Raw genomic sequence first — 6,000 nt, 5'->3', positions numbered from 1 at the left:
TTTTTTTTTTTTAAGATGAGTTTTCTGAACTGGTTCTGGGGTTTCTGGAACTGACTCTATAATCTGATTAGATATAAAGACACTAATAATTCTATTTCCAGTAGTAGAGAGAGCACTGATTGTCCATGGCATGATCTGGCGACAGAGATATGCAAAATATCACCATTGGATATTCCTTATTTATTTATTTATTTATTTATTTATTTATTTATTGAGAGAGAGTCCTGTGCAAGCAGGGAAAGGGCAGAGAAAGAAGGAGAGAGAGAATCCCAAGCAGGCTCTGTGCTGTTAGCACAGAGTCCCGCTGAGGGCTTGATCTTACGACTGTGAGATCATGACCTGAGCCAAAGTCAGATGCTTAACGACGGAGCCACTCAGGCGCCCCCACCTTGGCTGTTCTTTTTTTTTTTTTTTTTTAATGTTTATTTTATTTTTGAGAGACAGAGAGAGAGTGCAAATGGGAGAGGGGCAGAGAGAGGGAGACACAGAATCAGAAGCAGGCTCCAGGCTCTGAGCTATCAGCACAGAGCCCGACGCGGGGCTTGAACTCAAGAACTGTGAGATCATGACCTGAGCCAAAGTTGGACGTTTAACCGACTGAGCCACCCAGGAGCCCCTGGATATTCTTAATCAACCACTTATAAGAAGCAAGGACGTGGGTGATTGTGTATATGCTATTCTAACATTTTTGGTAAATTAACAAGAACAATGAAATTAGCTTCTTATTCCTATTGTTACTGTATGAAATGAGGAAAGAAAAGGAAGAGTTTCGAGATTCAAATTCTAAACTCAAGTGCCACATAAATGACCTCAAAGGTACTTATGTGTGTCCTCAAAGAGACCTATGTCTTCCAGCTGCCAGGTGGACATTGCTGAAACTCAAACACAGAATCTCATCCTGCTGAACTACCATACAAGTTGAAATCCCAGCCTCACAGGGTGTCTGCTGTTAAAGCAAGGGCATTGGTTTAGGAAGGAATGGGATCTTAAAAGTTGGAGTGGGGATGGCTTCCCTACCCCCGTCTGAGTTAATTAACCTCGCATTGCCTGAGGAAATAGTAATGGCCTCCCCTGAGGTAGTGGCCATGCAAGACAAGGTCTATCTTCCTCAGGACCCACACCCACAACCCTTCTCTGCTTTAGATTTATAACTAGACTCAAGTCCCAGCAGGCCCCTAAAGGTGAGGTACAAAGTGTGACCTATGAGGAGGTATATTATACTCCAAAAGAACTACTTGGCTGTTCTAACTTACGCTGACAGAAATTTAGAGAACATGTGTGAAATGGATAGTAAGGGTGTGGGATGATGATGGAAGGAACATAAAATCTGACCTAGCTGAACTTGCTGATATGAGCTCATTAAGCACAGATTCTGCTGCTGCTTTTTTTTTTTTTTTTTTTTAAGTAGGCTTCATGCCCCGTGCAGGGCCCAATGAACTCACCACCCTGAGATCAAGACCTGAGCTAAGATCAAGAGTAAGACCCTTAACCAACTGAGCCATTCAGGCGCCCCTCAGCTTCTGCACTTAATGTTGCACCCTAGCGGGTTACACAGGATTTTAACTGTGTGATTCGTTGCCTGAAACACAGACCAAAAGGTGACCCACACTGAGCAAGTTGGAAATGCCAGACCTGCCTTGGTTTAAGGTAGAGGAAGGGATCCAAAGGGTTAGGGGAACTGGGATGTCATTTAAGATCTACTCACACACACTGGGAGGTTTCGGATGGAAAACAAAAAACAAAAAAACAAAAACCAACCTGTGAGGAGAGCTTTGTGATTGTTCTTCTCTGTCTGTAAGACCAGACCTTACGGAGGGCACTGCAGTCTCTGAATTGGTAAAACTAAATGCAAAGGGAGTAATTGGATCCTGGGGTGGCAGGAGCCAGGTGGTTGCACTCAACCACCCAAAAGCAAGGTGGGAGTAGTTACCATAATGAACAGCAGAGCCAAACCAGAAATTAGAACAGTCTGACCTGGGGTGCTTTGCCGGCTCAGTTGGAAAAGCATGGAAATCTTGATGTCAGGATTGTGAGTTCAAACCCCATGTTGGCTGTAGAGACTACTAAATAATTTAATAGGGCCGCCTGGCTGGCTCAGTTGGTAAAGCATGCGACTTTTGGTCTTGGGGTTGTGTACGGACTACTTGAAAATAAAATCAATCGGGACGTGGGTGGCTCAGTCAGTTAAGCACCTGACTTGAGCTCAGGTTATGGTTTCACGGTTCATGAGTTTGAGCCCTGCATCTGGTGAGCTCAAGGCCTACTCTGGGTGAGCTTGAGCCCCAGTTCTCTCTCTCTCCCTCTCTCTCTGCCTCTCATGGGATTCTCTCTCTCTGCCCCTTGCTCACTTGTGCTCTCTCTCAAAAAACAAAAAATAAGTAAAATCAAATCAATCAATCAATCAACTTAAAAAAAAAACCCACAACAGTCTGACTTACAAAGAATTATGGCATTGGCCAGTCGATCATGGTGAGATATAAGAGAGATAGGGCTGGATGATTATTATATGAGATAATAAATTCTCATATAAACAGAAAAGTTCTAGGTCAAGAGAACAAAATTCTAAAAATAGAATTTTTAGAAATAGAATAGAATTTTTTCTGAATCATAAAAAGACTTTCCAGACTTGAGCCAGTTTACAGACCGGTACCCCCTGAATGAAGGGGAAGGTGGATCCTCCCTCAAGAAGAGTACACTGCCCAAAATGCATACTGTTAATCTTTCTCCTAGCCTTCCCTCCCCAAACCAATGGCCTTTTATCAGGGTAACTGTGCACTGGGGGAAAGGAAGCCATCAGGGACTACTGGCCACTGGCTGTGAACTGAAACTAATTCCAGGAGACCCAAAATGTCACTGTGGCCCACCAGTCGGAGTAGGAGCTTATGGAGGTCAGGTAATCACGGAGTTTTAGCTCAAGTCTGTCTCACCGTGGGCCAGTGGGCCCTTGAACCCGTCTTAGGGCTAATTTCCCAGTTCTGGTTGCATAACTGGAATAGATGCACCCGGCGGCTGCCGGAATCCCCACACTGGTTCCCTGACCTAGGAGTGGAGGGATAGACCAAGTGGAAGTGACTACACCAGCCTCTTCCTAGGAAAATCATAAACTAAAAGCAATCCCTGGAGGGATTGCAGAAATTAGTGCCATCAAGGACTTGAAAGATGCAGGGGTGGTGATTCCTACCACATTCCTACCACATTCAACTCATCCATTTGGTTTGTGCAGAAGACAAATGGATCTTGGAGAAGGACAGTGCATTATCACAAGCTTAACCGGGTGGTGACTCCTTTTGCAGCTGCTGTGCCAGATGTGGTTTCATTGCTTGAACAAATTAACCTGTCCTCTGGTACCTGGTGTGCCGCTGTTGATCTGGCAAATGCGTTTTTCTCCATCCTTATCATTAAGGACCACGAGAAGTCATTTGCTTTCAGCCGGCAAGGCCAGCAATGCGCTTTCTCTGTCTTACCTCGGGGTATATCAACTCTCCAGCCCTATATCATAATTTACTTCACAGAATCTTGATCACCTTTTGTTGGAAAAGACAATCTCATGCCGGCGGTCTTTCCACCCCTGTTTGGCCACATAAGAATGGATCTTGGGCCAGAATCTCTTTCTTTTTTTAAATGTTTGTTTATTTATTTTGAGAGAAAGAGAAATAGAGAGTGAGCAGGGGAGGGGCAGAGAGAGAGGGAGGCAGAGGAGCCCCACGCGGGGTTCGAACTCATGAACTGTGAGATCATAACCTGAGCTGAAATCAACAGTTGGATGTTTGGGGCACCTGGGTGGCTCAGCCGGTTGAGCGTCCAACTTTGGCTCAAGTCATGATCTTATGGTTCATGAGTTCGAGCCCCGCATCAGGCTGTCTGCTGTCAGTGCAGAGCCTGCTTCAGATCCTCTGTCCCCCTCTCTCTGCCCTTCTCCCCCTCGCTCTTTCTTCCTCAAAAATAAAGAAATGTTGAAAAAAGAGAGAGAGTTGGATGCTTAACTGACTGAGCCACCCAGGCGCCCCTGGGACATTTCTTACTAAGAGATAAAGAGCCCACACAGCCTGTACTGGGCTTATCACCTTGTGTGAAAGTATGTTTGCATGTTTCATGCTCAATGTGTACTCCTTTGGTCTGCTTAAGTGTGAGCATCGATAGCTCTCAGGCATGCCCCTGGCTATTTCAGGCTCCATGGGTGAGGGGGAGATGTCCTTCTACTGTGCACCAGAGGGGTGCATGTCGGTCAATTGCCCTGCATTGGCTGCCAGGAGGCACCTGCTGGCCATGGGGGACCAATGCCCCATAAAGCTGAATGAAGCTGATCTTGTTCTATCTCTTCTCTGTGCAAATAAAGCATTGTTTCATCCAGTGCTTGACTGCATTGTGTCTTCCTGGTTGACTCTGACACCCAGATGCAGTGGGCAGAAGTGTTTGGATTTCTGCCAGTTGACTGCACTGTGACGATCTTTGCTATCCTCCATGTAGCTGGAGCCTTCCCTTAACACTGGTAACAAGTGCGTGAGGTTCTGCTTAACAACTGTCCCTTCCGCAACATAGCACACGCTTGTCTTTTACATTGGGGACATTATGCGGATTGGTTCTAGTGAGCAAGAAGTAGCAATTACTGTAGACTTAATGGTGAGACATTGGTATGTCAGAGGGTGGTAAATGCATCCGACCAAAGTTCACGGTCCTGCTAGCTCAGTGAGATTTCTGGGGGTCTAACGGTGCAGGGCATGCTGAGCTAGCCCTTTGAGGTGAAGGGTAGCGTATTGCATCTGGCCCCTTCTATAATTAAAAAGAGGCACAACATCTTCCTGGGCCTCTTTGAATTTTGGAGGCAACATATTCCCCATTTGGTTGTGTTATTCTGGCCCATTTACCAAGTGACCTGAAAAGCTGCTGATTTTGAACGGGGCCCAGAACAGGAGAGGGCTGTGCCCCAGCCAGCCTGCCGTGCAAGCCGCTCTGCCACTTGTGTCACGTGATCTAGTAGATTTCAGGTGCTTGAAGTAGCAGCGTCAGGCAAGGATGCTGTTCAAAGACTTTGTCAGACCCCTCTAGGTGAACTGCGGCACAGGCCCTCAGGATTTTGGAGCAAAGCCTTGCCATCCTCCACAGATAACTACTCTTCTTTTTCAAAACAGCTCTTGGCTTGCTGCTGGGCCTCCGTAGGGACTGAGTGCTTAACAAAGGACCAAGTTACTTTGCTACCTGAGCTGTCCATCATGAACCGGGTGTTGTCTGACCTACCAAGCCATGATGTTGGGCAAGCAAAACAGCATTCCATCAGCACGTGAAACTGGAATAGACGAGACTGGGTCCAAACAGGCCCTGGTGTCATAAGTGAGTCACGTGAAGACGTGGCCCAAATGCCATGGTTCCCCACTACCTTTTCTCTTCCCTCAGGTGTAGTTCCCTCTGATCACTTGACAGAGGCAGAAAAAACTCAGGCCTGGTTTCTAGATGATTCTGCACATATGCAGGCACCACCCAAAAGTGAACAGCTACAGTAGAACAGCCACTTTCAGGGCCATCCCTGAAGGACAATGGTGAAGGGAAGTCCCCCCAGTGGGCAGAACTTTGAGCAGTGTACCTGGTTGTTCACTTTGCCTGGAAGGAGAAATGGCCAAATGTGTGATTAGACACTGATACAAGGCTATGGCCAAGGTTTAGCTGGATCGTCAGGGACTTGGAAGACACACGACTGGAAAATAGGTGACAAGAAAATTTGAGAAGGTATGTGGATAGACTTCTCTAGATGGGCAAAAAACCAAAATAAAACAAAACAAAACAAACAAAAAAAAAAACAAAAAACCCCATGAAGATATTGTGTCTCATGTGAATGATTACCAAGGGCAACCTCAGCAGAAGAAGATTTTAATAATTAAGGGATAGGATGATGCATACTGTGGATACCAGTAAGCGTTTTTTCCCACCCACTCCTGTCATCACCCAATAGGCTCATGAACAAAGTGGGCTCGTGAACATGGTGGCAAGGATGGAAGTTATGCATAG

The 6,000-nt window shown here is 46.1% G+C and overlaps 1 long non-coding RNA gene across 1 annotated transcript in view; it reads left to right on the top strand.

Moving 5' to 3' along the window:
• Positions 1–5,719, top strand: part of LOC121038643 (uncharacterized) — an 11,617-nt gene extending 5,898 nt beyond the window's left edge. Inside the window, exon 3 of the long non-coding RNA XR_005794431.1 lies at positions 5,130–5,719. This is a non-coding gene — a long non-coding RNA (uncharacterized LOC121038643). The remainder of the gene's footprint in view (positions 1–5,129) is intronic.
• The last annotated feature ends 281 nt before the right edge of the window (positions 5,720–6,000 follow it).

This window comes from Herpailurus yagouaroundi, unplaced genomic scaffold (genome assembly GCF_014898765.1).
Source record: "Herpailurus yagouaroundi ecotype Mexico unplaced genomic scaffold, PumYag 166, whole genome shotgun sequence".
Classification (NCBI taxonomy): domain Eukaryota; kingdom Metazoa; phylum Chordata; class Mammalia; order Carnivora; family Felidae; genus Herpailurus; species Herpailurus yagouaroundi.
The sequence above is the reverse complement of the archived record's forward strand: the minus strand, read 5'-3'. Positions and strand labels throughout refer to the sequence as shown.